A 24418-nucleotide genomic window follows, 5' to 3' on the forward strand; every position below is an offset into this window, starting at 1 on the left:
CAGTGCTGTAGCCAGGGCAGCACTGGATTGGTAAAAGGAGCCAGATAAGTGTTTAAGGATGTGGGGGTAGGATAGGTATTTGGGAATTTTTGTTTTATCTTAATGTATATTTGTCTATGGTGTATGAAACAATAAGCGAGGAGAATTTTGTCACTTCCAGTTTCAGTTCTTTGTTTACTGCCCTATATCAGCTGATCTTGGATTGATTTGCTGTATGGGAGAGCAGTGGAGAGATCAGGGGTCTAGTAGACCCTAGATCTCTTAAAAAAAGAGGACTTGTCACTGCCTATGTTATCACTAGAGATCAGTGGCAGCTGGTGCTCCATCAGTTGGGGGGGCAGGGGGCAGGGTTTTGGCGGGCAGCAGACAAACCCTGCCCCCCCCCCCATCACTCCAGCCTGCACCACCAAAACTCCCCCCCTGTTTACTCACCTTACTCTGTGGGAATGACAGGCAGCGGCGGCGGTGGCTCTATGTTCCCTCTTGGCGGCCGTCTCCTCCCACAAGGAAGGTAACACAATGTCCTCATTCAGGTGAAAACTGGAAACCACCTTCGGCAGGAAAGACAGATCCGGTTGAAACACCACCTTGTCCTTGTGAACTACAAGATAGGGATAACGACAGGACAGCGCCGCTAGTTCCGACACCCCGCACGCAGAAGTAATAGCCACCAAGAAGGCCACCTTCTGAGACAAGGTAAGCAGGGGGACCTCCCGAATATTCTCATAGGGAGGCCTCTGGAGAACCGACAGCACCAAATTAAGATCCCATGGCGGTAGCGGAGGTCGCACCGGAGGTACCAAGTGTCGCACCCCCTGGATGAAACTATGCACCAAGGAATGGGCGGCCAATGGTCTCTGAAAGAAAATAGCCAAGGCCGAGACCTGACCGTTGATAGTACTCAAGGCCAACTTTTGATCAACTCCCCGTTGAAGGAAAGCCAAGATCCGAGCCACCGAATAGGAGCGAGGGTGGATCCCAAGGGACTCACACCACGCAATGTACGACTTCCACGTACAATGATAAATCTTCCTGGAAGTCGCCTTCCTTGCTTTTAGCAGAGTGGGAATCACTGAAGCAAATAAACACCTGTCCTTAAGCACCTGACTTTCAACAGCCTAGCTGTCAAAGACAGCGACTGTAAAGCAGGATCGGCCCCTGAGACAGCAGATCCACTCTGAGGAAGTCTCCACGGGGGTCTGCGACAAGCCTGACCAGGTCGGGGTAGCAAGCGCGATGAGGCCAGTCTGGAGCCACAAGAATGACCAGAATCCCTTCCGCCTCTATCCTGCGAAGAAGTCTCGGCAGCAACTTGAGAGGAGGGAAGGCATACATCAGCCGGTACTGGCCCCAGGGGGCCACCAGTGCATCTTCGGCATCTGCCAGAGGGTCCCGGGAGTGGGCCACAAACCTCTGTACCTTCCTGTTGATTAGAGACGCCAGCAGATCCACGTCCGGAGTGCCCCAACGAAGGCACAACTGTTGAAAAACCTCTGGATGCAGGGACCACTCCCCTGCATCCAAGGCTTGGCGGCAGAGGTAATCCGCCTGCCAATGTTCCACTCCTGGAATGTGGACCACAGAGAGAGCTGGAACATGACGCTCTGCCCAACATAGAATGTCTGCCACTTCCAGGGCCGCCAGGACACTCTTGGTGCCCCCTTGGTGATTGACAAAAGCCACGGCCGTGGCATTGTCTAATTGAATGCGCACTGGACAACCCTCCAGACGGTCGGTCCAGTGCGTCAGGCAAAGCTGGATCGCTCTCAGCTCCAGGACATTGATCAGTAATCGAGATTCCTCAATGGACCAGACTCCCTAAACCGAGTCCTGATTGAGGACTCCCCACCACCCAGACAATCTCGCATCCGTGGTGACAACTGTCCAGTATATAGGGAGAAAGGATTTCCCCGACCGGAGCATCGGGAACCGAAGCCACCAGACCAGGGACTCTGTGGTCCTGCGGCTTAACCGAATCCGAGAATCCAGAGAATTCAGGTGTTTGTTCCACTTGAGAAGAATTTCCATTTGAAGAACACTCGTGTGGGACTGAGCGAATGGGACCGCCTCGAAGGAGGACACCATCAGTCCCAGTACTCTCATACAGGTCCGAAGGGACGGCCGGTCGTTTGCATCAACAAACGAACCACTGACTGGAGCTTCTGGAGTTTTTCCAGAGGAAGAAACACCCTGACAGAGGACGAGTCCAAGGTCAGGCCCAGCAAGATCAGTCTCATGGAAGGGGTCAGAGATGACTTTTGAAGGTTCACGATCCAACCAAACTCTTCCAGAGTACTCATGGTGACCCCCAAGTGTTCCGTCAGCAAGGCGGGGGACTCTGCATGGAGAATCAGATCATCCAGGTAACCCAGGGCCGATATCCCCCGCTGTCGCAACATCGCCAGGACCGGTGGACAACACCTTTGTGATGACCCGAGGAGCGGAGGCGAGACCAAAGTGTAAAGCCACAAACTGATAGTGATCCTCTCCCACGGCAAAACAGAGAAACCGTTGGTGAGCAGCACAGATTGGAATGTGAAGGTAGGCATTCTTGATGTCTATTGAGGCCAGGAAATCCCCCAGATGTAGGGAGGCCACCACCGTGCGAATAGTTTCCAATTTGAACTTTTGAGCGCGCTCGAACACATTCAGTGCCTTCAGGTTCAGGATCGGCCACACCTTGTCCTCCTTCTTGGGAACCGTGAACAGGTTGGAATAAAACCCATGAAAGCGCTCCGCGTGTGGTACAGACACTATCACTCCTTGCTGTAGCAAGTCCTGCACTGCCCCATAGAGTGCTCGCAAGTGATCCGGGGATAGGTGGACATTGGAAGGGAAAAACCCGACCGGAGGAATGGTTCGAAACTCGATCTTGTATCCGGACCGCACAAGCTCCCGGACCCATTTGTCTGGGATCCGGGTCAGCCACAAGTCCAAGAACCGGCAAAGGCTTCCCCTCCACCCCAGTCACGGGGGAGGGCGCACCTTCAGGCTGACGGGGCCTTGTCCGCAGGTCTGGCGGAACCGGACTTCTGTTCTTCCAGACCATGGACGCTTGGAACCACCCGAGGGAGCCTTGAAGGGCTTTGCCTTATCGGCTGCCTCTGAGGGACGAGAATACTTTCTGTGAGCCAACCCCTGGAAGCCAATGGCGAGAGTCCCTACCCCTGGAAGCCTGCGGGAGAAAGGTACTCTTACCCCCCGTAACACCTTTAATAATGTCGTCCAGGGTAGCCCCAAACAGATGGTCCCCCTGAAAGGGGAGTTCCGTCAAGGCCTTCTTAGAAGCCTGATCTGCAGACCAACACTTCAGCCAGAGCATACGCCTCATGACCACCGCTGAAACAGACGACCCAAAAAGGAAGCAATGTCCAGCGCGGCATCACAAGCAAACTGCAGCGCCTGCACCATCTGGTCCAACAGTTCCCCAAATGCAGGAGGGACAGGCTGGCCATCCACATCACGGCGTAGCGGCTTCACCCATTCAGTCATCGTTTGGGTGACAAGGGCCGAAACAAAAGCAGGTCGTAGTGCAGTCCCCGCTATAGCATACATGTTGCATACCACAGCCTCCGCCCTTTTATCCTCTGGGCCCTTAAAGGACGGGGAATCTTCTACTGGAATCACAGTAGCCTTGTTAAGCCTGGAGACCAGGGGATCCACCTTAGGTGGCACCGACCACTTCTTCACCAGAGACTCCTCAAAAGGGTAGTGTCTGGCAAACTGAACGTTTCAGCTGCTCCCATTCTTTGGCAAGCAGCCCGGCAAAATAAGTGGGGAAGGTAAAAGACCTTTCCACCCTTGGAGGCTTGTGGGTGCCGAAGGCAACCCCGTCCCCAGGAGCGATGACAGCCACATCCTCCAATTTTAGGGTTTTGCGCACCGAAACAACCAGTGCGTCCACCCGCGCCTTATCCTGCACAGCAGAAGAGGCAGAAAGCTCATCCTCACTATCAGAGGAGGCACAGCATGGGGTACCTGTCATGGTCTTACCTTCTTGCTGTTCTCCTTCGTTTGACATGTGCTGGTGGCCATCTTGGTTTCTGGGTTTCTTGTAGCCTCCCACCCTGCGGCTCCTCCTTCCCACTGGGAGGAGCTGGATGCCTAGCTCATATATATAGGAGGTCTGTGGCTTCAGTTCCTTGCTTGGTCCTCCTGTGTTCACATGCTTCTAAGACTGCTGCTGCTTCTGGTCCCTGATCCTGGCTTCGTCTGACTACCCTGCTGGTTCCTGATCCTGGCTTCGTCTGACTACCCTGCTGGTTCCTGATCCTGGCTTTGGCTGACTACCCTGCTGGTTCCTGATCCCGGCTTCGTCTGACTACCCTCCTGGTTCCTGACCTCTGGCTTCGCAAGGACTCTGCCTCGGTTTCGCCATCCGTTTGGACTTTTGCTTTACAGCTTGATTTTCAATAAAGCCTTCTTATTTTCACTTATCTGTTGTTGTACGTCTGATTCATGGTTCCGTGACATTAGGACCAAGCCATGAATTCTGACGGTACAGGGCCATCCTCGCTACCCACGCTGGTTGCCAGACTTGATCAGCAGGATCACCTGTTGGGTCGGTTCCCCGTGGCGTTGCAAACCCTGCTTGAACGCACGGCTCATTTCGCTCCCGTTGCCGATGGGTCGGTTGTCGCTCCTGGGTCCGCTCCTACTGCCGCTCCGGTTGTTGCGCCAGAGTCTACCCCGACACCTGTTGTTGCGCCTGCGGTGTTTCGGGGTATGACCGGTTCTGCCCGCCTTCCACAGCGCTTTGGGGGAGAGCCAACTCAGTGCCGAGGTTTCCTTAACCAGGTGGGCATTTATTTCGAGTTGCTGCCACATGCCTTTCCTACTGAGAGATCAAAGGTGGGCTTCTTAATTTCGCTGCTCTCGGACAAGGCCTTGGCCTGGGCCAGCCCTTTATGGGAGAACAACAATCCGGTGGTTGCCGAGTTTTCCGGTTTTGTTGATTCTCTTCGGAGGGTATTCGATGTGCCGGCTCGTGCTGCCTCTGCTGCGAAGCTCCTTATGTCCATCAGACAGGGTTCACGATCCGTAGCTGAATACGCCATTGAGTTTCGTACCCTGGCAGCAGAGGTGGCCTGGAATAATGAGGCTCTGGTCGCTGCTTTCTCTCATGGTCTCTCGGATGCCTTGAAGGATGAGGTTGCAGCTAAGGACCTACCAGTGGAGCTCGAGTCTCTTATTTCTTTCTTGATTTTGATTGACACCAGACTCAGGGAGAGACCTTCCTTTAAGGAGAGTCTGCGGAGGCCTCCTAACAGATTGGCGCCTACCTTTGCTGTCCCACCCGTGCCTCCCTCTCCTCCCACGCCTCCTGGGGATGACTTGGCTGGGGGTGAACCCATGCAGCTGGGCTTTGCTCGCCTGTCCGAGGGGGAGAGGGTACTCCGAAGACGCGAGGGTCGATGCATGTACTGTGGTCTCGGTGGGCATTTTCGGTTGGCATGTCTGAACCGTCCGGGAAACGCTCGCACCTGAGATCCTGTCGGGGGCAGATCTTGGGTGGAGTCTCCTCGTCCCCGGTTTCCCGTGTTGACAAACCACTGATCACTGTTGTCCTCTCCTGGGTCGGGGGCTCAGTGACGACCCAGGCGTTGGTGGACTCTGGTGCTGGTGGTTTGTTCATTGATAGTGTGTTCGCTGCCGCCAATTCCATTCCTCTGCAGGCCCGAGGTTCTCCACTGGCTCTTGAGGCGATAGACGGCAGACCCCTTCTGCCGCCACACGTGACTCATGAGACCCTTCCAGTGGGGATAGCCATTGGTGCCGTTCACAGAGAGTCGGTCTGCTTCCAGGTTATTTCGTCTCCACACTACTCGGTGGTCTTGGGGTACCCCTGGCTCCAGAAGCATAATCCGACTTTCAATTGGAGATCGGCCGAGATCCTCTCGTGGTCACCGCAGTGTGGGGCTAGTTGCATCCATGGGCCTGTCAAGTTGCTGTGTACTTCCTCGGACTCTCTGTTGCCTCCTGAATACGAGGAGTACCGGGATGTATTCGATAAGGTGCGCGCGGTTGCCCTACCTCCGCACCGCCCATACGATTGTGCCATCGAGTTACAACCTGGTGCCGTTCCTCCTCGTGGCAAGGTCTATCCACTGTCGGTAGCGGAGAATGAGGCCATGGAGGAGTACGTGAAGGAGGCGCTTTTACGCGGACACATTCGCAAATCCTCGTCCCCAGCAGGGGGTGGATTTTTCTTTGTGGAAAAGAGGGGCGGTGAGTTGAGGCCTTGCATCGATTACAGGGGTCTCAATCGCATCACGATCAAGAACGCTTACCCGATACCCTTTATTTCCGAGCTGTTCGATTCGCCTTAAGGGGCCACGGTCTTTACCAAACTCGACCTGAGGGCGGCATATAACCTGGTAAGGATCAAGGCGGGCGATGAGTGGAAGACCGCGTTTAACACCAGGACCGGTCATTATGAATCCTTGGTTATGCCCTTTGGGTTGTGCAATGCGCCCGCAGTCTTTCAGGAATTCATTAACGATGTTTTCCGTGACCTGTTGCAGCAGTGTGTGGTGGTCTATTTGGATGACATCTTGGTATATTCTGAATCCATGGAGACCCACATTCTGGATGTCAGACGAGTGTTGCAACGGTTACGAGAGAACAAGCTGTTCGGTAAGCTTGAGAAATGCGAATTTCACCGATCCCAGGTAACCTTCTTAGGTTACATCATTTCCGCTGAGGGGTTCTCCATGGATCCTGAGAAGGTTTCGGCTGTCTTACAGTGGCCCCAGCCCAGTGGTCTTCGCTCCCTGCAGCGCTTTTTGGGCTTCGCCAATTATTATCGGAAGTTCATCAGGGACTTTTCCATGCTAGCCAAGCCTCTCACGGATCTGACTAGGAAGGGCAGTAATTCCCAGGTCTGGCCGCTCGAGGCCATCCGAGCTTTTGAGGCTCTAAAGTCCGCCTTTGTGTCGGCTCCGATTCTGTCGCATCCCAACCCTGGGTTGCCCTTTGTCCTCGAGGTGGACGCGTCTGAGACGGGAGTAGGCGCCCTTCTGTCTCAGCGTAGAACACCAGAGGGTCCTCTGCTTCCTTGTGGGTTTTACTCCCGGAAACTGTCTTCCGCGGAGTGCAACTATCAGATTGGTGACAGGGAGTTATTGGCCATCGTGCAGGCCCTTAAAGAATGGAGGCACTTGCTCGAGGGTTCGGTGGTTCCGGTCCTCATCCTGACGGACCACAAGAATCTGACCTACCTTTCTGAGGCCAAGAGATTGACACCACGTCAGGCCAGATGGGCTCTGTTCTTGTCACGTTTTAATTACGTGGTCTCCTACCTACCCGGTTCCAAGAACATCAGGGCGGATGCCTTATCACGGCAGTACTCCGACCTGTCCAGGGAGGAGTCGATTCCGACTTCGGTCATACCTCCGAATCAGATCCTGGCCGCCATTCGCACCAGCCTGACCTCTCCCCTGGGTGAGCAGATTTTGGCGGCTCAATCTGGTGCTCCCTCTGGGAGACCCAACGGCAGATGTTTTGTGCCTGAGGAGTTGCGCACTCGGTTGTTGCGAACCTACCATAACTCCAAGACCGGGGGGCATCCTGGAAAGAATCAGCTGTCCTGGGCTGTTTCACGTCTGTTCTGGTGGCCTTCCCTACGTTCCGACATCGCCGCATATGTAGCGGCATGCTCCGTTTGTGCCCAGAGTAAGTCCCCTCGGAACCTTCCGTTGGGCCTTCTGCAACCCATAGCCACCGGGGAGCGCCCATGGTCACACCTGGGGATGGATTTCATTGTGGACCTCCCTGCATCCCGAGGCCATACGGTCATTCTCATGATTGTGGATCGATTTTCCAAAATGTGCCACTGTGTTCCTCTCAAGAGGTTACCCTCTGCACAGGAGTTGGCCACGATTTTTGCCAGGGAGGTCTTCCGGTTGCACGGTTTGCCCAAGGAGATTGTGTCGGATCGGGGGAGTCAGTTTGTGTCCAGGTTCTGGCGCGCCTTTTGCTCCCAGTTGGGGATTCATCTCTCCTTCTCCTCGGCCTACCACCCTCAGTCCAATGGGGCCGCAGAACGATCCAATCAGGCCTTGGAGCAATTCCTTCGTTGCTATGTCTCCGATCACCAAGACAATTGGGTTGACCTCCTGCCTTGGGCTGAGTTTGCCAGGAACACGGCGGTGAACTCTTCCTCTGGGACGTCTCCCTTCATGGCCAATTATGGGTTCCAACCTGCCGTGTTACCGGAGGTATTCTCTCCCCAGGATATTCCGGCTGTGGAGGATCACCTTTCCGTCCTACGTGCTTCTTGGGTACAGATCCAGAAGTCCCTTGAGGTCTCTGCGCAGCGCCAGAGACTCCAGGCTGATCGCAGACGAGCGCCTGCTCCTTCCTACCAGGCCGGTGACCGTGTATGGTTGTCCACCCGCAACCTCAACCTTCGAGTGCCCACTCCCAAGCTGGCGCCTCGCTTTGTTGGTCCCTTCCGAGTGCTTCGCAGGGTAAACCCGGTAGCCTATGCCCTTGCGCTTCCTCCTGGCATGCGGATCTCCAACGTGTTTCATGTCTCCCTGTTGAAGCCACTGGTGTGTAATCGTTTCACTTCCTCGGTTCCTCGGCCTCGTCCGGTCCAAGTGGGCAATCGTGAGGAGTATGAGGTGAGCAATATCCTGGACTCACGCCTGGTCCGCGGTCGGGTGCAGTTTTTGGTTCATTGGCGTGGTTATGGTCCAGAGGAGCGTTCCTGGGTTCCCTCCGCAGATGTCCATGCTCCTGCCTTGCTCCGAGCCTTCCACGCACGCTTCCCTCAGAAACCGTTCTTTACTCCGCGGAGGAGGGGCCCTTGAGGGGGAGGTACTGTCATGGTCTTACCTTCTTGCTGTTCTCCTTCGTTTGACATGTGCTGGCGGCCATCTTGGTTTCTGGGTTTCTTGTAGCCTCCCACCCTGCGGCTCCTCCTTCCCACTGGGAGGAGCTGGATGCCTAGCTCATATATATAGGAGGTCTGTGGCTTCAGTTCCTTGCTTGGTCCTCCTGTGTTCACATGCTTCTAAGACTGCTGCTGCTTCTGGTCCCTGATCCTGGCTTCGTCTGACTACCCTGCTGGTTCCTGATCCTGGCTTCGTCTGACTACCCTGCTGGTTCCTGATCCTGGCTTCGGCTGACTACCCTGCTGGTTCCTGATCCCGGCTTCGTCTGACTACCCTCCTGGTTCCTGACCTCTGGCTTCGCAAGGACTCTGCCTCGGTTTCGCCATCCGTTTGGACTTTTGGTTTACAGCTTGATTTTCAATAAAGCCTTCTTATTTTCACTTATCTGTTGTTGTACGTCTGGTTCATGGTTCCGTGACAGTACCTGACCCGGCGGGGTGGCTGGGTCAGACTCAGAGTCCGAGATATCAGAGGAGGCAGGAGTAGGAGGGAACACTGATCTAAGCAGGGATTCTGATGGGGACACTGATGTAGGGGGGTCTCTAATTGGGACACTGTTGGTGGGAGGACTCTGATTGGAACACTGATGTAAGCAGGGATTCTGATGGGGACACTGATGTAGGGGGGGTCTCTAATTGGGACACTGTTGGTGGGGGGACTCTGATTGGAACACTGATGTAAGCAGGGATTCTGATGGGGACACTGATGTAGGGGGAGGTCTCTAATTAGGACACTGTTGGTGGGGGGACTCTGATTGGAACACTGATGTAAGCAGGGATTCTGATGGGGACACTGATGTAGGGGGGTCTCTATTTGGGACACTGTTTGTGGGAGGACTCTGATTGGAACACTGATGTAAGCAGGGATTCTGATGGGGACACTGATGTAGGGGGAGGTCTCTAATTAGGACACTGTTGGTGGGGGGGGCTCTGATTGGAACACTGATGTAAGCAGGGATTCTGATGGGGACACTGATGTAGGGGGGTCTCTATTTGGGACACTGTTTGTGGCAGGACTCTGATTGGAACACTTATGTAAGCAGGGATTCTGATGGGGACACTGATGTAGGGGGGTCTCTATTTGGGACACTGTTTGTGGGAGGACTCTGATTGGAACACTGATGTAAGCAGGGATTCTGATGGGGACACTGATGTAGGGGGGGGGGTCTCTAATTGGGACACTGTTGGTAGGAGGACTCTGATTGGAACACTGATGTAAGCAGGGATTCTGATGGGGACACTGATGTAGGGGGAGGTCTCTAATTGGGACACTGTTGGTGGGGGGACTCTGATTGGAACACTGATGTAAGCAGGGATTCTGATGGGGACACTGATGTAGGGGGAGGTCTCTAATTAGGACACTGTTGGTGGGGGGACTCTGATTGGAACACTGATGTAAGCAGGGATTCTGATGGGGACACTGATGTAGGGGGGGGAGTCTCTAATTGGGACACTGTTGGTGGGAGGACTCTGATTGGAACACTGATGTAAGCAGGGATTCTGATGGGGACACTGATTTAGGGGGGTCTCTATTTGGGACACTGTTTGTGGGAGGACTCTAATTGGAACACTGATGTAAGCAGGGATTCTGATGGGGACACTGATGTAGGGGGAGGTCTCTAATTAGGACACTGTTGGTGGGGGGACTCTGATTGGAACACTGATGTAAGCAGGGATTCTGATGGGGTCACTGATGTAGGGGGGGGGAGTCTCTAATTGGGACACTGTTGGTGGGAGGACTCTGATTGGAACACTGATGTAAGCAGGGATTCTGATGGGGACACTGATGTAGGGGGAGGTCTCTAATTGGGACACTGTTGGTGGGGGGACTCTGATTGGAACAGTGATGTAAGCAGGGATTCTGATGGGGACACTGATGTAGGGGGAGGTCTCTAATTAGGACACTGTTGGTGGGGGGACTCTGATTGGAACACTGATGTAAGCAGGGATTCTGATGGGGACACTGATGTAGGGGGGGGAGTCTCTAATTGGGACACTGTTGGTGGGAGGACTCTGATTGGAACACTGATGTAAGCAGGGATTCTGATGGGGACACTGATTTAGGGGGGTCTCTATTTGGGACACTGTTTGTGGGAGGACTCTAATTGGAACACTGATGTAAGCAGGGATTCTGATGGGGACACTGATGTAGGGGGGGGGGAGTCTCTAATTGGGACACTGTTGGTGGGAGGACTCTGATTGGAACACTGATGTAAGCAGGGATTCTGATGGGGACACTGATGTAGGGGGAGGTCTCTAATTGGGACACTGTTGGTGGGGAGACTCTGATTGGAACAGTGATGTAAGCAGGGATTCTGATGGGGACACTGATGTAGGGGGAGGTCTCTAATTAGGACACTGTTGGTGGGGGGACTCTGATTGGAACACTGATGTAAGCAGGGATTCTGATGGGGACACTGATGTAGGGGGGTCTCTATTTGGGACACTGTTTGTGGGAGGACTCTGATTGGAACACTGATGTAAGCAGGGATTCTGATGGGGACACTGATGTAGGGGGAGGTCTCTAATTAGGACACTGTTGGTGGGGGGACTCTGATTGGAACACTGATGTAAGCAGGGATTCTGATGGGGACACTGATGTAGGGGGAGGTCTCTATTTGGGACACTGTTTGTGGGAGGACTCTGATTGGAACACTTATGTAAGCAGGGATTCTGATGGGGACACGGATGTAAAAGGGACTTTGTTTTGTTTTACCTAAGTTGTTTCTCTTTTGTTCTGAATCATATAATGCTAATTACAAAGGAGATCCAAGTAAAATATATTAATTCATTTCAATTGCACTTGCAATTGATTTTTTTCAGCTCCTGATCATTCGTAAAATATATGATGTGGCCTTCCTAGTTTGGAAATCCCTGATATATACAACCAGATGACCTGACCACATCTGTCACATCTTTTTCTTATCTCATCCTAATACTGTAGCTCAGCTACTGTTTTGCAGGAACCGTCTTTAACCACTAGGTGGTGCTAACTTCCTGGATCATTCCATACAGCTTGTGTTATGGGAAGAATCAAAAGAACCAAAACATTTTGGAGAGAGTAGGGAAGCGTTAAAACAATAGAAAATGCTTAAAAAAATAGCCAGTACCAATGCAGCCATAATGTGCTAGTATGTGCCGCATACTAGCACATTATGGCAGACATACCTTTCAAACAGTGCCCTCCAGCGGCGCGCTGTCACCACTGCTGGAGCTTCCATCTTCACCTGGTCTTCCTTTTAGGCTTGCACTCTCTGGCTTTTTAATTGGCCGAGCCGTGATGACGTCACTCCCACACATGTTCACAGGAGCCATCATGGTGGCATGGTGATCTGCATTCAGGACACACTCAGCGTGCCCTGATTGCAGAGCATTACTGCAAATGTGCTGTATATGTCATTGGCTAGAGCCAATGTGAATATCTCATTCCTAGTGAAATTGATGATTAGGACAAACAGACAGGCTAAATCTCCCGAAGGCTGGGCATACACTGTATAAAAAGAAGGGGTGTGGAAGTTGGACATACACTGTACAATCTCCGTACAACCTGATTTAGATTGACCAAAACTATGTAATAGGAGGGAAATCTGTTAAATTAGTGTCATGTCAGGCAGACCTTTGTATTGCATAGTTGATGGTAGATCTAAAGAAGATTGTGCAATCTTATTGTATAGTTTATGGTCACCTTAACAAGGACACAGACAGCAATGTAAACCTAGCAGAGTGTCTGGTTCCTCTCACCACTCATTAAAGTGATTATAAACGATCACCTTGTAAAACAACCTATTCAGTTTAAAATAGAAATTTAAGGCAAAGCATTTTTCTATAGATATAAAGATACTTTTTTTTTTTAAATAAGTGATCACATTCCCTCTGTTCTCAGCTGCATATGAGCTGGGGGAGGAGAAGCAGCAGCACAATGAGCTTCCCTGTGATATCTATCTATCTATCTATCTATCTATCTATCTATCTATCTATCTATCTATCTATCTATCTGTCTGTCTGTCTGTCTGTCTGTCTGTCTGTCTGTCTGTCTGTCTGTCTGTCTGTCTGTCTGTCTGTCTGTCTGTCTCTACAGTGTTTGTCCACCGGGTGCCCAATGAATCATCAAAACATGCTTATGAAAATTTGGAGACTACCACTCCAGTGTGAAAATGCTGATTCCCTGGCCATTATGCAAACCCAAAGATCTAATTTTACTGGTTGCATGCTTGAAATAAGTAAACTTCTCAAAAGGTAGGTGGATCAGCATGACAGCCAGGCAATTAAAAAAGCTGGAGAATAATAGCAGCCTACAAAACTCATTACAAGTTTTCTGTGCCTCAAAGGAATACAGGCAATGACAGTGTTTATGTCTGTTAGTGCGGTCCTTTGAGGTGGTGATTTGTGCACCGATAGGGACAGCTGTGCATTACCGCAGCTTTTGGGAATATCACTTAGAGCTGTACTCCAGGTTTGGTTTCTTGGTGTATGGTTTCATTGCTCGGCCTTGGATCAATCTAAGTATGCATATACCATACCTGTGGGATCCCTGTGGAAGAGGAGATTCACTGTAGTTGCAGCTTCTACTACACTGGTCCTGTCTTCTGGATGCTGTGCCGAGTAGTTGCTCTGCTGCACAGTAACCACAGGGGGTTGTCTGATTGGCAAGGGAGCCCTTGTATTCTTTTCAATTATTACAAGGTGTTCTCTGATTGGATGAGGTAGAGATTGACATGTTACTGCCCTGCCTGTCCACCTTATCCAATCAGAGAATGCCTGGCGTTCATTCGGAAAACGCAAACATTTCTCTGAATGGCACCCATGCCAACAAGTGACCTCCAGTGGTTACTATGCAGCGGGGGTGGACCCAGAAGACAGCAAGGATCACTGTAGTAGCAGAGAAGGATCACTGCAGTAGTGGAGACTACCATAGTTATTTTCCACTTCCACAAGGATCCACTAAGTATGATGTAAAATTTTACTTGAGCCTTGTTTATACTTGTGGTTGGGGGGGATGTTAAAACCAGGGTCAGGACAAGGGGTGGGCAGGAGGAGCGGCTGCCCTGGGCACTGTGGTATCATGTGAGGTGGGGGGGCCACAAGGAGATTGGGGGAGAGGATTTGTGTTGGAAGGAGGAATTTGGGATGCGACAGGGGGTAAGTATTATTGTAGGAAATTTGGGAGGGGAGGTGCTAAGAGTGATTTAGTGGGATTTGTGCTGGGAGGGGGGATGGGGGTGAGAAGATTTGTGCTGGGGGGGGGGGGGTTGAGGGGAATTTGTGCAGGGAGGGGGGGATGTGAAATGGTATTAAGAGGGGATATTTTAGAGGTAGAAAACTTGAGCTAGGAGGATTGATTATTTACATGTGGGGGTGGGGGGGGGCAGAGTATTGTACAGGGAGGTGGATTTGTACTGGGAGGAGGTAGGTACAGGGGTAAGCATGCAGATTAGTGCTCAGTGTTTTTGTAGGGGGATTTGTGCTGACACATAATGCTAATGCATCATGGGGGGGGGGGGGCAGATTGACATGTTGATCCTGGGCTCTATATGACCTTGTCCCATCACTGGTTAAAACCATGGGGTTGAGCTGTTCCTTTACCACCCCCCCAACTGCTCCCTCTTCAGCTACTCTACGCTGAGCATGACCCATTCACCTAAATGGGCTTGGACAGCAGCCACCCCATAACCATGTGTGGTGTAGCAGGTAGGATTTTCAGGAATACAACATGCAATGAGGTGGTGATATAACACCGCCTGTAATCTTATAAAACCTAAGGTCTCTGAAAAATCCATCTGGTGTTTCCTGCAATTGGTGCTGGCTCCATGATTAAGCCCCATGGGCGGGGTGAAACACGTTGAGGGCGTGGCTTTGGATGAAGCTGGCTGAGGCTGCTTTCATCTGTTTACTAATGGCTTTGTTAGGTGTGCGGTGTTTGGGATCTTTCTCTATGCATCTCCCTACTGCCTGTCACACACCCTCTGAGGAGCAGTCCAACACAGATCACTCTTCGGAGGGCTAACACTAGTGTAAACTAGCCCTTACATTGGGCCAAGCTGGATCAATGTAACTATGCAAAATAAATGGAATTTAGCTTTAAAGTAGATGGAAAGACAATATAATAACCCTCAGGTCTTATATTTTCTGGTTACTCAAAACTCTCAATGTAAATACCATTTACAAAAACTTTTTCAAGTGGTCATGTGACCGCCTCAATGTTCCATTGAGTGTGTCTGTGTGGTGGATGTGAATTCTTTTAGAGCCAACAACACCTTAGAGCTATGGATGCCAGTGAGATGACAACACTGCTCTAAGAGATCAGAGGTGTTGTCAGCCTTACACAGACAGACATACTGACCAGGGTTTTGCAGTCACATGACCTCTTAAAAAATTGTAAAGGCTAAGTCCACCTTTGTGACCATGTTTCATGTTAACCTGTTACTGTGGCAGAGGGACATTCTAAATTTCAATGAGATTTCTGTGACGTCACCACACTAATAGTCCATTGATTACTTCTTCCAGCTCAGTAACAATAGGTAGGTACAGATCTGTAGTCAGGGGCTGACTGGCAACTTTTGGCCCAGGGGGCGAGTACAATCCAGAGGCCTATGGTACAGCGACTCGGCCCCCCTCCCACTTCCTGGCCTCCTCCTGACCCCTATTCCATGCTAAAGCTCCGCTCCAGGTACTCTTTACTCACCAGCCAAATCCGGGTTCCCGGCCTGGCCAGCAGAGGCTGGTTGGGGGGAGCTGGGAAGCTCGGTCCGGGCTGGCCAGGGGAGGAGAGTTTCCAGTGGGGCATGGAACCGGCCTCTGCTCAGACACAGTTTACACCCTCAATGCTGGAGGGAAAGCCTGCACTCTGTCCTTGTCTTCATCCCACACTTAGTAGGTCAGCGGCAGGGACTTTTTTACTTCCCTTTTACAGGAATCCTTTAGGCATGTCTGTGGCAGAAGTGGTGCAGTCTTTTTTATGGGGCATCAGAGCAGCCCAGGGGGGCAATTGCCCCCCCCTGCCCCCTGGTCCAGTCCTCCCCTGCCTGTAGTGGGGGGACAGTTTGCAGCAGCCTAAGCATTGCACTGGTCAGGCATTGATCGCATTTGCAGTACTCTGCAGGTTTTGAAAATTATTATTATTATTATTTATTATAAAAAATAATAAATGCACATTTTTCTTTTATTAACGAGGGTGCATTTATTATATTTTTTTCCAAAAAGATGAACAGTGCCTTTAGAGTCGGTTCACACTGGGGCGACACGACTCTGTACTACTTCGGGGGCGACTTGTGCATTCCCATGCACCACGACTTCGGAGCAAATTGCATGGACTTCACATAATGAATGTCTATGCAAGTCGCTCCGAGGTCGCCCCGAAGTAGTACAGGACCCTTTTTCTAAGTCGGAGCGACTTGAGTCGCTCCTATTAGAATGGGTCCTGTAGCAGTCAATGGACTACGAGGGAGCGCGACTTGTCAGGCTGACAAGTCGCGCTAGTGTGGACCGGGTCTTAAAAATACTTCCATTGAGAGAGTATATATTACAATTTGCTCTCTTAGAATGCATGATGAAGACTAATAGGAATTTCTACAGCTGACAGTATCACAGAGGAGGATGATCCCAGGTATTTGTATCCGTGTATAATATTAATCATCGCTCTATGATCAGAACCCCCCCCCTGGCTAGTACTTCTGTACTGGGCTTCTACTCTTTAAAACAATCGCTATTGTCAGAACTTAAACCACGCCCCTCACTTAATTCTGTCACCAATACAGCTGTGATCACACCTGTATGCTCCACCCCTTGTCACCTACTGTGTCATGGTCAACCTATTAGCAGTCAGCTGGGCGTGTCCATCCCACCTTCTGCAAGCACGTTGTCCCAGGTTGGTGGATGAGATCCCCTTCCCGCTCTGTGCTGAGCTCTATGAAAGATGGAAGAAGAAGGCATTCTGGCATCCCTTTAGATGTGAGGTCCTGGCCAGCCGGCATCCAGCATCACTTATCACCTGATACAATGTTACTACTGCCTGTTCAATCACTGCACACCTATGGCACTGCTAGTCACTATTTTATCATTAGGACACTGCAGCCTGAAAAAGCTCAGTACAGCTTTTTTTTTACTGAGCTAAAATACAGCCCATTAATTGTAATGTGCCTATGCACACATGAGTATTGTGTGCAAGAGGCCTTATAAGGAAGTCATTCTGGCACATACCTCCACACTTTCCCAAATAAAAACATCTGTCTTTAGCAGAGTTGGTGCAACTAAGCTATCCATACACATTGCAATCTGATTGTGCAATCTACTTTAGATCTGCCAATATATTTATATATGTATAGGCAAGAATAAAATTGGGCCCCCTCCATCTAAATTTGTCCCACCCCAGCCGTGGTTCTTGTCTCAGGGTCTGATGAGGAAACTGCAGCAGTGTACAGTGAACAGCTGCAGCTTCCTCATCAGACCCTGTGACATGATTTATCTAAGTGCCATATATAGAATTACTGCCCTTGATCTGATGTTCGGGGTGATACCTCACATGTGTTGGACAATCGCAGTTTGCGTGCATGCGGGACCAACACATGCGTTCTCCTTTGCACACGAGCACGGGAGGACGGGGGGTACTTTACATTATTTTTTTTTTATTATTATTATTATTATTTTTTTACACTGTTGCTTTCATTTTTTTTTTTTTATTGCTGTCACTAGAAATGTGACAGGTACTCTTTATGGAGAGATCTGGGGTCTATAAGACCCCAAATTCTTCCTCTGCACTTAAAAGCATTCAAAACGTTGGTGTTTTTGAATGCTTTAGATCTTTAAAAACTGGCACAGATGGTTTCCAAGTAAACCGGAAGTGATGTCATGTGATCGTTTCTGCTTTACTGTTTCGAACAGCTGATCAAAGCCGATCCCAGCTTTGCTCGGCTGTCCAGCCAGTGGGCGGACGCGCCAGCAGGTCGCTCGGGTCCCCCAGGGGGGAGAGCCCGAGAGAGCAATGGGGGAAGTCGCCTCCCCCTGCTTGTAAAAGCAATCAAGCGGCTATTAAGCCTCTCCAATTGCTATTACAAAAGAACCTGCCGGCTCTAAAAAAGGATACTAGGGTGATCCTGGTACAACCACCAAAAGGACGGGAAGAGGTTAAAGAGTTGCATCTGCCCTTCTGCCTGTTGGCAGCGCTCCCCCTCCCCTGAAATATGCCACCCAAGGCAAACACCTTGTTTGCCCCGTGGTAGATATGCCCCTGGTCCTCTTAATATATCGTTTTGGTAAATCCATAGCTGATTGTACAAAGATTGTGAGGTCAGATTATTTCATGTATGGTGAGTCTAAGGCTGCATTTTCATCTGCACGTTCTCGGAAAGTGTGAAAAATGTGCGTTGCGCTTGCAGTGCCATGAATTGCTAATGGTGTCCCAAACTCGGTCAGCAAACACACATTTTGAAGGGCTGTGAAACACGCAACATGCACGCTAAAAGTGCAGGAGCTTTTTTTGGCACGTTCGTTGTGCGTAGGGCAGCCTATTTAAATAAATGGGCTTCCCTATGCTGTCACACAAAAAAAGAACAAAAAAGAACACGTGTTTGTGAAATGTGAATTTAGGCCTTGGAGGTGACCAAAGGATGTTGAATACTCTACACTCAGTGAGCTGCTAATCTGTCCAGACAGCACTGCAAACGTGATAAAATCTGAAAGCTTGTTCCACTTACCATACAAGGTAGCTCTAGACCAGGGGTCAACAACAGGTTATTTGCAAACTGCCTGTTGATGGTGGCCATGTGAAAAAATGATAAGATTGCTAGTGGGTTTTGCTGGTTGTTTTGCACCGCTAACCGGAGTAGTAATGACAGTGTGAAACCATCTGTCAGATAGCAGCCAGACTGGTGAGACCAAGCTGGAGCGGGCAATAGAGCTGGGAGTGGGTGCAGGCTGTTCTCTGCTTCTCCAGGAAGCATGTTGTGATTGATGGAGGAGGGTAAAGAGATAGTTCTCCCCACCTGATTGGCTGCTTTTGTGGGTGTTGCTTTGGCACCTAGGTAATGGAACAAACTGTAGAGTGAAATAGATGGCGGGAGGGGAGACGTTTCAGGGCTGTCAGTGGCTGTTTTTATCAGGAGGGAAGGAGGTGTGGCTTAAAGGTGGTCATACCCTATGCAAACTTTGGATGGTCCCTTCAATAAAAAATCCAAAGGTGCCATACAGAAAATTGTCAGCTGAACAGCGGCTGCAGCCAATCAGGTGCCACTGCCTATTCCGGTATTCTGTCATCTGCTGCTGCTAGTTGTCACCAACCAGTAGCCACAGTTGGAGGTCCATCCATCAGATTGTACAGTGTGGATGGAGAAATCAGCCTGTTGGCTGAAAAAAAAGCAGAAAAATCAGACTGTGTATGGACAGTTTTAGTTGGGTAAGGTCATCGCTGATACACTACTGGTACTGAGAATGATACTGGAACTCTACATACTCTACTAACCTTACTTTTTGATGAGGACTTTCTAGGTTATCTCCTTAAAAAAAAAAAAAAGAGCAGACTGCACCCTGGTGATCTCTGATCCCTTCCATGGTGCTTGGATAGATCTCTGCAGCTCCAGGGCTGCCTACCCCTGCTCTATATCACTGTCCCTTACCAGGATAGAGAATGACAGGAAATCCAAACATTTATGAACTGTCACCTTGACAAGGGATGAGGGGGAAGCTTCCAGTGGGGAAGACACCCTTGCTTTCAAATGATTTCCTATGTTTCCTCTATGCCTTAGGAACAGAATGTGGAGAGAACCCCCACCAGTGTTAATTTTGGCAGCAAATTTCAATTTAGTTTTAGTCTTAGTCTTAGGACTAAAATTGCATTTTAGTTTTAGTCCCATTTTAGTCTTCTGCTAGTGTTTTAGTTTTAGTCGTATTTAGTCGACTAAAACTCCAGTACATTTTAGTCGACTAAAACGTCCTACTTTTTAGTCGACTAAAACGTCCTAAAACTCATTTTAGTCATCTATAATTGAATGGGTGTAGTTCAATTGTAATTTGTAATGCATTATTTAAGCATTTCTCTACAATTTCCAAACTCATTATATACTAATGCTGGTCCTGGAGTGAAAAATCTAGTATGTTATTATTTATGGTATTAAGCTTTGAGCATGCAGCAGTGTTAATTTTGGCAGCAAATTTCGATTTCGTTTTAGTTATAGTCTTTTGACTAAAATGCCATTTTAGTTTTAGTCGTATTTTAGTCTTAAGACTAAAATGCCATTTTAGTTTTAGTCGTATTTTAGTCATCTGAATTGTTTTAGTTTTAGTCGTATTTTAGTTGACTAAAATTGTGTTAATTTAGTCGACGAAAACGTTTTAGTCGGTTTTAGTTGACTAAATTAACACTGACCCCCACCCCAAGAAAAAAAAAATGAGGTACAGATATTCTTTAAAGAAAACATTTTCATGAAAGAAACATGGAAGCTGATTCATCTTGAAAATGCTAAATTCCTGATGTCACTCTAACCCTCTGGCTGATATTGTGAGGAATTGCACAACTCACCCTCCCCTTCTGCCTTCTCTGCCATTCAGAGACCTTGTATCACTATTATTACATAATACATAACCTTGTGTGAATGGAGGAGGAATAGATGAATGACAGGATCTCCATTGTCCATTCACAGAATGTGTTGCATTGTGGGAGGCAGTTGCCATTGGAGAGAAGCAAATTGGCACCTGGGTGGAGGTTTGTAGACTAAAGTAGGTTATGAAGATAGGCAGTGGGGCCTGAGGACTTTATATTGAAACCTGGACTTGTCCTCTAAGGCCTTGTATCACTATTATTACACAATACATCACCTTGTGTGAATGGAGGAGGAGTAGATGAATGACAGGATCTCCACTGTCCATTCACAGAATGTGTTGCATTGTGGGAGGCAGTTGCCATTGGAGAGAAGCAAATTGCCACCTGGGTGGAGGTTTGTAGACTAAAGTAGGTTATGAAGATAGGCAGTGGGGCCTGAGGACTTTATATTGAAACCTGAACTTGTCCTCTAAGGCCTCATGCACATGGAGCTTAAAACAGCTTATACAGGTGTTAAGCTTTTTTTTTCAGCCTGTTAAAATACCTCTATGTAAGCCTATGTGTCCATGTACCATAGACATGTACAGGCATTTTAGAAGTGGATATGCATTCCAATGGCCAGAGTAAATTAATAATCCAGCCAGTAGAATACATTTACTTTAAAACGCTAGATGTGTATAGATGTGTTTGTGTAATATGTGGCTTTTAGCATGTTTTTTCTGCCACGTTTAAGATGATTATTTAATCACCTGACTGTCAGTTTAATTGGATTGACTATCATTTTATTGACATGGATGTTTTAAAGATACTTTAATACTATATACATTTTATAGACTTATGTTGCTATATTGTGTACATGAGATATTTACAATATATTTGACTTTCTACTTTCTTTGTATATTAGCCCTGAAGAAGAGGGAGGCTTCCCCCCACCCCACAGAAATGCATTGGCTCTATTTTACGCTTTTAACAAATAAATGTTCCAAAAAATCCTTCGCCCACATTCACATTGGTCCAATTTGACATGTTAAATCGCATGTCAAATCGGAGCCAAATTTCGGCAATGGCACCGTCCGAATCCATGTGACGCCGACTTTGCGGTGCCGCACTGATTCCCAAAAGTAGTTTCTGCACTACGTTTAGTGACTTTGGGGGGCAATTTCAATAGAAATCTGTGCAGGAACTAGCACAGAGGTTTTTGAAATCGCCCCCCGAAGTTGGAGTGAAAATGCCGGTTTGAAATCATGCTGAACTCGCACAATTTCAAACACGCCTCAGTGTTAACCTAGGCTTAAAGTGAGATGAACTTTGGTACCAGGTGCTCCTCAGTACACAATCAAAACCATAAACCTCAGTTCTGCAGATTACACAAGGAGTATAGGACCGTACACACGTACCGATTGTCGGCTGTAAATATTCGGCCAACGTCCGATCGGCCGATTGTCGGCTTGTTAGTATGATGCTTCCGACAACAGACTGCGACTTTTCGGCCAAACAAAATCTGGTCTGCATGCTATAAAATTTTGGTTGGCCGTCACCAGAACGGCCGATTGTTCATCAGTCAGCACAGATTTCAGCCGACAAAAGCCAGATGAGCAAGACTGGGCATGCTCAGAGAAGAAAAAACACACAGAAAGTTAACCATCACATGACATCACTTCTGAAGTTGGTTGTTGTTGGCCGACAAAATTCGTGTGCAATCTTGAGCACTTTTCAACCAACACGACAGCACTGGACAAAAGACGGCCGATCGTTCGGCCGACAATCGGTGCGTGTGTACGGGGCTTTAGCGGCTCGCCCTGTATTATAATGACCAGTGCTTCTTGACAGCCGGGTGATGTGCTCTGTTTATCAGGCTGCCACTTTGACAGCGAAGTGCTACAGATTACCAGGGAGAGCTGTGATTCCACAGTGTATTCTGCAGTAGTGAGCTGACAGTTTGACAGCAAAGTCCTACACAATGCAGGGTAGGCTGAATGGAGGCGAAGCTTCCACCCCAGTTACTTTCCCAATAGCAAGGCCACCATTGGGTGCCTCTTCTTCCTCTGCCTCATACTTCAGGTACACATTGCTTCGGGCATATATTAACATTTTCGACCACAAGAAGTCAGTACTGGGCCCTCACCAAAACAAGAATCAAATGTGGAGAGAACTGTTAGAAAATGTCACAAGGAAGCAGATGACCACAAAGATTTCTAACACTCATAGGACTAAACTGTATGGTCAGTTTTAACGTGAATTTTCAAGCGTGAAAATCTTGCACAATTTGTTGTGGATTCCTGAGATTACCCACTTGAATTCTACTGCAATAATGAGCTTGTGTTACTGTATTCCTTAGCAATTTATTATCCACAATGGTACAAAAAAATATCCAACAATTAAAGAATGATAAACAGACATCCCAACCTGCAAAAACTCATTTCAGGGAGGTGGCAAACTCATTTTAGTGAGTTGGCACTCTGCGCCCCCCCCTCCTCCCCCCACCAATTTAACACAAAGGATGATCAAATGAAATGCAATCAGTACACAAAGGTTTACTTCTTCTTAATATTAAAGGAAGACTCTAACAACCATGACCACGTCAATGATTTGAAGTGGTCATGGTGGTAGGAGTCAGAAACACTGTCCGTGCTGGGAAATTTATAATTATGTGCTGGGGGCTAGTGCACCCCTAGCACATGTGACTTAGGCAGTCAGAAAATGTCATGTCCTTGTTCATACATGTATGAACAAGGATATGACTTTTTATTATGACAGAATAAGAAGAAAAGGGGTTAATTAACCCCTTTTATTTATGGGGTAGTGACAGGTACAGTCAGCATAGCACGATTACTATAGCACCATAGAGGTTACTAGGGTAGTTTAGACATGTGAGATCATCCGTGAGATGATTGGCCACTGTTCCTGTTACTAGCTGCCCCCAGTATCCAGGTAGATTAGATTTCTTACCTGCTTCATCCCGTTTTTTCCCCGCTGTTTTTTCCTCAACCAGGATTGGTCCAGAGCCCTCCCTCAGCATCATTTAAGGGGTCTCTCACTGACTGGACTTCAGATCTCCACAGGGAGCCGAAGCCGAGCGGTTCCCCCTCCCCCCTCCCGTATTTGTTGCGGTCAGTTTATTATTTTAGGGTCACCTTTGCGTGTTGCAAAGGGGGACGTTTATTTTCTTGTGATCTAATGTTTAAGTTTGTTGGATAATTATTTTGAAGTGTAATTTTGTGTATGGCAACCTGGGTCGTGGTGACTGGGTTGTTCGCAATGTTTTGTATTAATATTTAAAAAGTTATTGGTGAATTTTTTATAAATAATAGACGGCCGCGGCCTCTTTTATTTCCAACTTTAAAATATTGTGGTGTCATTTATTTATTTTAGTTTAAGCTTATTTATTTATCCAGGAAATCCTGTCTACTACCCCATACAACTAGTTTTCAAAAAACATATTGCAAAAATTTACACACGCTAATGCGCAGACAAATCGTTTGAAAGGGGCCTAAGGCTGCTTTCACTCAAATGCACTGCAGTTTATCTATACCTCAACTGACCTCAGTCTTCCATTCTTCCTCAGGATTCCTGCAGGTATCGCTGGCTGTTGCTGTCCCCCAGGTAAGTATAGCTGGTGGCTGCTGCTGGCTGTCCTCCAGAGCTGGTTCTGCTGGTGGGTACTGCTGGCTGGTACTGCTGGTGGGTACTGCTGGTAGGTAGTGCTGGCTGGTACTGCTGGCAGGTACTGATGATGAGTACTGCTGGCTGGTACTGCTGGTGGGTACTGCTGGCATGTACTGATGATGGGTACTGCTGGCTGGTACTGCTGGCGGGTACTGCTGGTGGGTATTGCTGGCTGGTACTACTGGCAGGTACTGATGGTGGGTACTGCTGGCTGGTACTGCTGGTGGGTACTAAAGGTGGATACTGCTGGCTGGTACTGCTGGTGGGTGCTGCTGGCTGGTACTGTTGATGGGTACTTATAGCTGGTACTGCTTGCTGGTACT

At 48.9% G+C, this 24418-nt stretch overlaps 1 protein-coding gene across 1 annotated transcript in view; it reads right to left on the bottom strand.

Moving 5' to 3' along the window:
* The window catches only part of CFAP97D2 (CFAP97 domain containing 2), a 66281-nt gene extending 49466 nt beyond the window's left edge, over nt 1-16815 (bottom strand). The window contains exon 1 of the mRNA XM_082246007.1: nt 16693-16815. The gene's annotated coding sequence lies outside the window, so the exon portion shown is untranslated. The remainder of the gene's footprint in view (nt 1-16692) is intronic.
* Between the last annotated feature and the right edge of the window lie 7603 nt (nt 16816-24418).

Source organism: Pelophylax lessonae (genome assembly GCF_965119305.1).
Source record: "Pelophylax lessonae genome assembly, chromosome: 2".
Taxonomy (NCBI): Eukaryota; Metazoa; Chordata; class Amphibia; order Anura; family Ranidae; genus Pelophylax; species Pelophylax lessonae.